Here is a 9,615-nt window from a genome sequence, read left to right as displayed (position 1 = left end):
AAGTAGGGTGCACTGTAATGCCTATGCTTTCTTTGAATGAGAGAACAGCTCTAATTAATTAGAAAAGTATATAGAAATTGCTCTTTTGCTCAATTATCAGCATCTCTGTTTTTTATTAGACAGTGTAACCATTATGTTAGGTTGAATTCAATAAATTAATTAATTCTGTTTTCTTTTATCACAATTTGTATCGTGTTTATAATTTTTTGTCGTTGTATGTTTTCTCTATATAAGAACAATTCTTTGCAGCACTACTGTTTCCAGCATTTGCTTGTATTCTTGTTATAATACACATTCTACTTTCTACTATCCTCTAACTCAAAATTCATATGGGCTGAGAGGAATTAGCCGTCTACCACATGTACCGAGAATCTAGACACTGACATAATTAAAGACGGATTGTAAATATAAAAGACCCCTTGGATTGCTGACATCAATAGTACATACACCGTCTGCACTAGATTACTACCCTAAATTCATCATCATCAGTTATTTCTATAGCACCACTAATTCATCATCATCACTATCATTTATTTATATATATATATATATATATAGCGCCACTAATTCCACAGCGCTGTACAGAGAACGCAGTCACATCAGTCCCTGAGCCAATAGAGCTTACAGTCTAAATTCCCTAACATACACGCACACAGACAGAGAGAGATACTAGGGTCAATTTGATAGCAGCACTGTACAGAGAACTCACATCAGTCCCTGCCTCATTGGAGCTTACAGTCTAAATTCCCTAACATATACACACACACACACACACAGATATTTTGGTTAATTTGATAGCAGCAAATTAACCTACTAGTATGTTTTTAAAGTGCTGGAGGAAACAGGAGCACCCGGAGGAAGCCCACGCAAACACAGGGAGAACATACAAACACCACACATTGAGCTATACATTATGACATTGTTTTTCTCATTAACATAATTTATTATCTCAATATTTTTTTTCATTTTATTGTATTATCTGCTTATTATCTTACCTTATTGATCATTCTTGTGCAATACTGTTTTTATAATCGCTGTATAGTTCTTCTATTTTTTATTTATTATTATTACTTCAAAGAAATAAGCATATCTAAATGATTTTATAATCTTTTATTACCATTATGAGATGGTGATAATGGTACAGGTATTGAAGTGATAAAATTCCTGCTGTGATACTTGTTAAAAAGACTGCCACATGCACAACTTACTGCCAACAGGGGTTCTTTCTGGCATTATTGCCAACTGTGTATTAGGTAAAAAGAAAGGAAGCCCCATCACCAAATGTTCATTGTATTGCATCAAATTGAAAGATCAGCCATTGCATTTACTAACATGCCTGTAATGAAACAATAGATTTCAATCATATTATTATCAGTCATGGATGTCCTTTTCAGACCACAAATGTTGCAATACCGGGTCAGTTATTGGCTGCAATATTAATGCATGTTTGGTCAGCTTTAGTCTAAGTGGAGTGAGCTTGGCAGTTTTGTGTAATGTGTCATGGATCTTGAAATTGCTCTCTAAGAAAAAAAAGATTTTTAAAGAAAATATTCTAGATTTCTTAGCTGCTCAGTCTGTCTAAATGACTTACAGTTTATTGACAGATATTCATGTTAAAATTCATATCGTGTTTATATTTAGTGTAGGTGAGGTCAGATGGGGAAGATTTGGTGTAAGCTAGACAGCTTAACATGTATTGTAATATGTGGAACTTACATTCCCTGTTTTTAATACAATGTACAGCTGGAAGTAGCAATAACGCATTTGGTGAGTGCATAGAATCAATGTCTTAGTCTGTAAATATAGACATTAGCGTTAGAGGACTGATATTAATTGAATTAATGAACAGTAAGCAATATTTTCAAGCAATGAGTAGATAAATAAACCAACACTGTCTCAATTGTGTTTTGTTTTTTTAAATCTGTAGTGTGTTTATATTGCTGCGTCGCTGGTCTCATAACTCTAACCCCTAAAAAACATGTGAGGCCAAATGTTTCCTCTCTTTATTTCCAAAGTGACAAGGTTCACTGCTGTTAGTTCATTTTAATAATTTAAGTTAATTTTTATTAGTAAATTAATGTATTACTTTGCAAAAGGCTGGAGCATTTATTAAAAGTGGTATATGACGATATATGCTAGCTAAAATGTCAGAAATTGTCATCTCAGATTACAGCTAGCTCCTAACTGTTTGCCAGTTCAGTAAAGAAGAACTCATAAAAACATTTTGGTTTTATACAGAGTGGGTACGTTTCAGACCTCTAGAGAATTTCTACAGAATGTCGGATATCTACTTTTGGATAATAAGGCCTGTGGGATTTTTATTGCAGCTTGTTATGTTTTTTTCATTCAGACATTACAATCCTGAAATGAAAATAAAAGCTATTAATGAATGTGTGAAGCATTCACAGAAGATATTCAGCACAGTAAATCAAGGTATCAAAGAGACAAGCCAGGGGATAGTAAAGTTACTCCCATCCCATCCCCTGTAATACTCCACCACAGTATATATATATATATATATATATATGGTATCTGGAGGCTCTAAATAATTGATTTGTGAACTCATGAGTTTCTGTAATGCTCTGTGCATTTTTGATTAATAGACCATTATATAATCCATAGATTGTAAGCTTGCGAGCAGGGCCCCTCTTACCTCTCTGTATGTATCACCCAGTATTGTTTTAGTACTGTTTGCTTCCAATTGTAAAGCGCGACGGAATCTGCTAGCGCTATATAAATAAATGTTGATGATGATCACGATAACTACTATTAGTACTATAGGATTAAACATTTTATGAACATTTAAAGAGCTGGGAAATGTAATGCATGCTATTTAACATGTGGTACTTCTCTCTACCCTGCTCTACATCTTTTGTGATGATTAAATTCCTTCTTAATAGTTTGTGGGATAATCGCATTTTACAATTTTTGTTGCAGACTAAAGTCCAGCATTTTGTCCTTTCTTTCTGTTTGATTTGCAGGGAGACAATAACATTAGATACAATGTACTTTCTAATTTCAGCAAATTTGTTTAGCGAAAATTAATTAAATATAGAACTTGTATCACATTTAATTTGAAGCAGCAATCCCAGATAGATTTGTTTTTTTTAAATGGTTCCCTACAAATCATTGTCTCCTTTTCAAAGTCTCTCTAGAGGGGAGTTCAGTATGGCTGCCGGTCACACATAAACAGACTTTCAGCTCTCGGTATGTCATGTGAAGGCAGATGAAGGAGAAGTAGGTGGTGTAATATATGCTACCAGCTATTAAATAAACCTATACACCTGAAGTTCCGTTCTTCACCTGTAGAGTTGGATATGCTCACCGGTATTCAGTTGCCCCCAGGTCTTGTGTAATAGTATAGTTTTATATCTACACACTGGTACATACAAGGAAATATAGAATATGAAGCCCTGATAATACTAAACAGCAGACTAGAAACTGCACTACATACACATGTCAAGTGAACTAAGTTATAGCGAAGCAGAAGTCAGTGTAATAGGCAGGATGAACTGTAACAATCTGAAGACAGTGCAAGCGCCAGAATTCATGTAGCAATTTGGAGTCAGTGCAGATGGCAAACCAAGCACTTATAACAAACTGAAGCCAGTCACAATAACAGGCAAAAATAACTGTAACTAACTGAAATCAGTGCACTGTACCTTCTTATATAAAATCTCAAAATGTAATAAGTTTGTCCTTGCTGCTCTAAAAAATTCATAAGCTTTTTAAGAAGATAAATATTGCTTGGCTGTGTTAACCCTTTAAATGCTTGTGTGGGAAAGAGTAACCTTTTGACTAACAAATAGCTTACTGTTTGCTAGTATGTACATTTCTGTAGCAAAGTTTCCGGGTTCTATTGATCTAATACAATAGGTGTAGGCAGCATTTAAGTTGTTATGTATGTGAGAGCACTGCTTTGGGGTGTGATTCGGCTAGATCTGTAATCTGTGTAATAGGTGAGTACAGGGTGGATTACTGAAACTCTGTTTAGCCCCTTACAGTAAAATCCAAATTATGGATGTGGTGAGTAGGATAGTTACAGGGTGGATTTTACAGACGGCATTGCAGACAGAGCTCAGAGGGATGTTTCAAAGCTTCTCTATCCATTATCATGTGTCATGTGACTGTGGTTGCCATGGTAGTCACAAGACACTGTGCAGAATTGTAAATCATATATAGCAACCTGAAGAAACAAAGTAAAAATGTTAATTTCCAAGATTCTTCTTATAGCCTGCTACAGTGCTTTATGTTAAAAACACACCTAATTTGTCAAGCCATTGCTACAACTAGAAATAACAAATAACTGATATTTAAAATGACTTTCTACCTTTATCATATAACTTTATTGGTTTGTATGTTTATGTCTAATATCTCACTTTTACTAACTACATTGCTTTTTCTTTCTGGATTACTTATGTTTTTCATCCAATCCATGCATTTTTATAATTAGCAAGAGTGGTTTATTTTATTGTCTTTAGATACTATACATAGTTCTATTCGATGAAAAGAAGACAGCAGAGCTGTATCGTATCCTTGGACAACTGAAACAAAAAAGGTCAACTAACTCTGCCGATATAAGGGTCTTGTTGAAAAACATGGAAAGATGGCAGGAAGATAATGTATTAGTAAGTTTCAGAACAACATTTACACTTCAATACATTTAACTTGTCTGAAGGTATAGTGATTAGAGGCTATAAGAATAGTGTCACAACCAGGCGCGGGCTGACGAACGTCAGCCCGGGGGGCACACGCCGCACAGGCGGCCGCATCACATGACACGTGATGCGGCCGCGTCATCAATGATATTGATATTACTTCCGGGGAGCGGGCGGCCCTAACAGCCGTGATTCTGAGCGCCCAGCCCGCCCCTGGTCACAACTCTGTGTACTACTAATGTCACAAATAGTGACACGAATACAGGGGTTGATAATATGTGACAATCTTTATCATCATTCTAATTTATTTATATAGCGCCAGCATATCCAGTAGCGCTTTACAATTGTAGCATAGACATACAGGTTTAAAACAATCTTTGTTGGAGAAACAGGACAAATATAGTAGCAATGAACAGAAAAGGTAGTCATGGATGATGGAAATAGTAGTCCAAGGACAACAGTGGAATAAAGGTACCGAATACTCCCTGGGAACCCCAAATGGGAAATCCTCCCTGAGAGTCCAGAATGAGCCCCGAATTGGCAGCTCCTCCTTCTGAATGATTGTAGAAGCCTGGACCCATTCTGGATTTAATTGGAAGGAAGAACCACTCACTGGGGCAGGTTAGAGAGATGGAACGCTCTGTGAAGCTAGTTGGAGAGAGGAAATCCTCTTTGGACTAAGTTTGAGGAACAGAACCATCTATGGAGCAGGAGTTGTAGGCAGAACTGCCACGCGGGCAGGTATTGGAGGTGAGACCCCATCTGAAGCAGGATCGGGAGATGAGACTCCCTCAGGAGCTGGTACAAGGGTAATTCACAACCTGAAAACTAGAGAAGCTATGGAGTGCTTAATAGAACATATTGGCTTTTGAAGTGGACATTGCTGTAGGAAATGCTCAGAGCTGGCACAGTATAGACAGGTTGTAGCTCCTTTAGCGTTATTCCTGTTTTAGACAGAGAGGTGGACCATGAAATATTTGGATACCCACGTAACTAAGACCTCAACCACAAAATGAGGAACAAGAGGCTATAATGGAGCCCAGCTTTCATCTGCTGGGTGAGAGTTTCCAAGAGATGATGTGTTCATGAAGCAGGAAGCAGAACTTGAAGTGGCAGTTGCCAAAGCAAAGAATGAGGGATTCTTTATCAATTGCAGGCAATAATGTTGAGAACTGTGCAAGTTAGGAGCACAGCAGTGTCATATAAAGCTGCAAAGTCTGCAGTAATAGGCTGTTTGATAACATCTGGGGTAGAAATGGTTTCAGTGGACTCTGATGGGAAATTGTAGCACAGAGGAAGGAACAGAGAATCCTTCAGCGGGCTTAAAGTTTGGTCAGATCATACTGTTACATTTCTGTGTATTATTGTTGTCACATGTAGTGTCACGAGTACAGGAGTTGATAAAATGTAACAATCTGTATTGTAATATAGACACAGGTTTAAATAAGGTAGCGGAGGCCCAGTGACTGGAGAGCAGAATGGTAACAGCAATAAATGGTAAACAATTTGTGATTAAGAACAAGACAAATATAGTAGTAATTAATCCAAGGACACAGAGTGGATTAGAGGTAACGAGTCACTCATTTTTTAGACCAATGTAGCCAAAAACACCAGGCGGAATCTATACCTAGGTAGACTTAATATCCCTGATATGATTCTATTGAGATGGTGATGGACGTAGACAGGCTATATTTATGTGACCAGACATTGACAAAGCCTTCAGCTCCATGACATGGAATTACTTATTCTCAACTGGAGAACATGAGCATAAACGCACATTGTTCACTAGTGGTATCCTGATGTTCCTATCCTCTCCTTTACATTATTCCTGAATCTATCATATGTCCTGGATATATTTCCAGAATGATCAGGTCTAAGCTTAAACAGTACCTGTTGTGAGAAAGTACAGCATTCACAGGAATCCGACACAGGTATGCTGAACCATTTAACTGTTTATTGGCAGTTGTCAGGATGGTAAAACAGTTCCAACGCTGGTTCAGCAATCATATCAGGAACAGTACACAAAAAATCCCCACCACCTACATCTGGCTAGACATTACTTCCCTGTCTGCAAGCCGGTCACTTACTGGCATCGGTGGTCCCACCCACACATACAGTGTCTTTATCCTCCACCCCAAGCACTACAAACAAATCACAGCAAACCAATCACACCCATGTGGTACACCTGTGTGTGTATGCTCAAAGAGGAACCTAGGCAACCCTTAACCATGTCTGCAGCCTGCTGCTGCAGACTGGCTGTGTTTTTAACAGTTCCCTTATAGGGGAACTGTGGCAAATATGCCTCTTTGCCACACTATGTACAAAATTTAAACCTCTCACTGACACTATGGTTACATTATGCAAGCTAATTTTTTCCTTTAAATATTTTGGAAATCAACTTTCAGTCTATTCCTCTAATCAAGCAAACAAATGTGCAAATGTTTTTTCTGGAAAGAGGTCAAATAAAGAAGACGACCAACCCAAAAAATTGTTCAAAGGTGAAAGGCTTTTCCTTGTGCTACCCCAAAAGACCATTAAAGATCTAAATTACTCAATGATCTGGTTTAAAAGGTCCTAAACTGAACAACTGGGTAACAATATCTATGGGCACCTTAAACATGTACATTGTGAAAGTAGAATTGCACTTGTATCATTTTTGCCTTTATATTTAGTATACCATTGTATATATAGTACAGGTGAGCAAAGTTGTCAGAACAGGCCAGCTTGCAAAGTTCTGGTGATACCTACCTTCAAGTTGCAATTTTGCTTTGCTATTCTGCAGAATGACCATTCTGCAACGTATCTGTAAATTATGCATTTTTCTGAATTTGTAGTATATAAATAGAGCTGGATGTTGTCAGTGTAAATTGTTTGTACTGTGTAGTGTGGGTGGATTATAATGAGGGAGAGGTCTGGGAAAAAAACAAAAGTAACAGGAGGAATTCAGAGAAACAATGTGCAAATTCCATGCCCAAATCCAGAATATGGTGAATATTCCACTGAGCAAATTTAAATCATTTTGTTCATCTATAATACAGAGTTTAAAATCTCAAAGCACATTATAATGAATTACTAAATAATATAAATAATCCCAATGCTTTTGGTTGGTATCATTACAAATAAAACATGTTCTTTCTCTTGATGTCCATTCTTCACCCTGCATTATTTGAGCATGTGTGCATGAAAATTTTTTAATAGTGATCATACAAATTGTGTGCTTGTACCTTTCCTCCATCCCTTCACCATCTCGAACAGTGGTGGCCTATCTGTGGCTCTATAGCCACATGCGGCTCCTTGTGCTTTAAAATATGGCTCCTAGCTGGGAGCATCAATGAAGTATAATGTTCCAGGTGTCGGCTGGGGCAGATTGGAAAACATTCAGCTACTTGACTAACCGTGTCTTGTGACCTCCTCTGCAAAATGCACAGACAATCAAATCAAAGAAGGAGGAGGAGAGAGTGCAGTGTGCTCTTCCTCCTTCCTCTGTGCAGACTATTATTTGGCGTGTGAAATCCAATGGCATGTGAACAGGCTAATGGGCATGTAGGTTGATGTGAGGGCATTTGGGAATATCTTATGGCAGAATGAGGACTTTGAGCAGATATAATGGCATATGGGGATGTTGATGGCATGTAATGGGCATGTGGTGAGGTCTGATGGCATTTAATGGGTATGTGGTGAGATTTGGTTGCATGTGGGGAGGTCTGATGTCATGTAAACGGCATGTGGTGAAATCTGGTTGCATATGAGGATGTCTGATTTGCATGTGGGAAGGTCTGATGGCATGCAAGGGGCATTTGGCGAGGTCTAATTGCATGTGGGGATATCTAAATTGCATGTGGAGAGGTATAATAGCATGTGGGGAGGTCTGATTACATGTGGGGAAACTGATGTGCATGTAAGAGGTATGTGGGGAGATTTTATTGCATTAGCCGGATATTGTAAATGATGTTATATTTTCAATGTATATGGTATGTATATGGGTGTTTATACTGGATATATGTATATGCACACACATATAAAAGGTAAAGTTGACTCTTTTCGCTTCCTATAGATATTTATTCTCTATTGGGCTCTGACTGATTGGCCACCCTTGATCTAGAAGAAGTAAAATGTAAATCAGCACCAGTGAATTAACAACCCATATGAAATAGCCCTTAGGAAATAAGCACCTGTAATTTACTGTCAAATGGCATATAGAAACTTTTTACATTGCATGTAACAGTATATAAGTACAGATACATTAAGGAGCGCAAATGCCGAAATGTTGTGTATTTTGGGTAAAATCTCTATACGCATGCCCAGAACTGGAGAATACGCCAGAGAATGCATCCAATTCATCTTCGAGTGCAAGGACCCTTACTGCAGCCTATGCTTTCAGGGGTGGAATGGGGAGGGGCATGGGCGTATGCACGTAGTCAAAATACAGTAAGAGTGTGCCAAGCTTAGCATCAGATTCAAGCTTTGGGCATCTGAAAGGTATGTGCTTTTTCAGCTGTATCACTTGCACCAGCTGCATGTGTTTGCAATCAAGAGTTAACATCCCGATAAATGGATTTCATGGTGGAATGAAAAAAAACAAAACTTTTATTAAAATGTTTTTTCACAAATGACTAGGCCACAATATATATCTATATCAATACTTATTTCACTAGCTTCTGTGCATTTTTCTGGAACTTCATATATTGTATGTATGCTGCAGTGTATTGTGTGTGTCTCAATACAGCAAGTGCCGTATACGCAGAGAGTACCTATAACCGTATTCAATGCATCGAAAAAGGCATACATGTATCTAAAATGCATCATAAATGCACCGTAAAAGGCATATTTTCATAGCCTTGCCAATATACTAAAGAGGAAGGACAACATAAAAACAATTTAATAGAAAGTACATTTTTCTGCTTGTGAAACAAATAGCAAAGCACAAATCTTTGTAATTTTACACATATTGATAATT

Source organism: Mixophyes fleayi, chromosome 3 (genome assembly GCF_038048845.1).
Source record: "Mixophyes fleayi isolate aMixFle1 chromosome 3, aMixFle1.hap1, whole genome shotgun sequence".
Lineage (NCBI taxonomy): Eukaryota > Metazoa > Chordata > Amphibia > Anura > Limnodynastidae > Mixophyes > Mixophyes fleayi.
Note: the sequence above shows the minus strand (reverse complement) of the source record.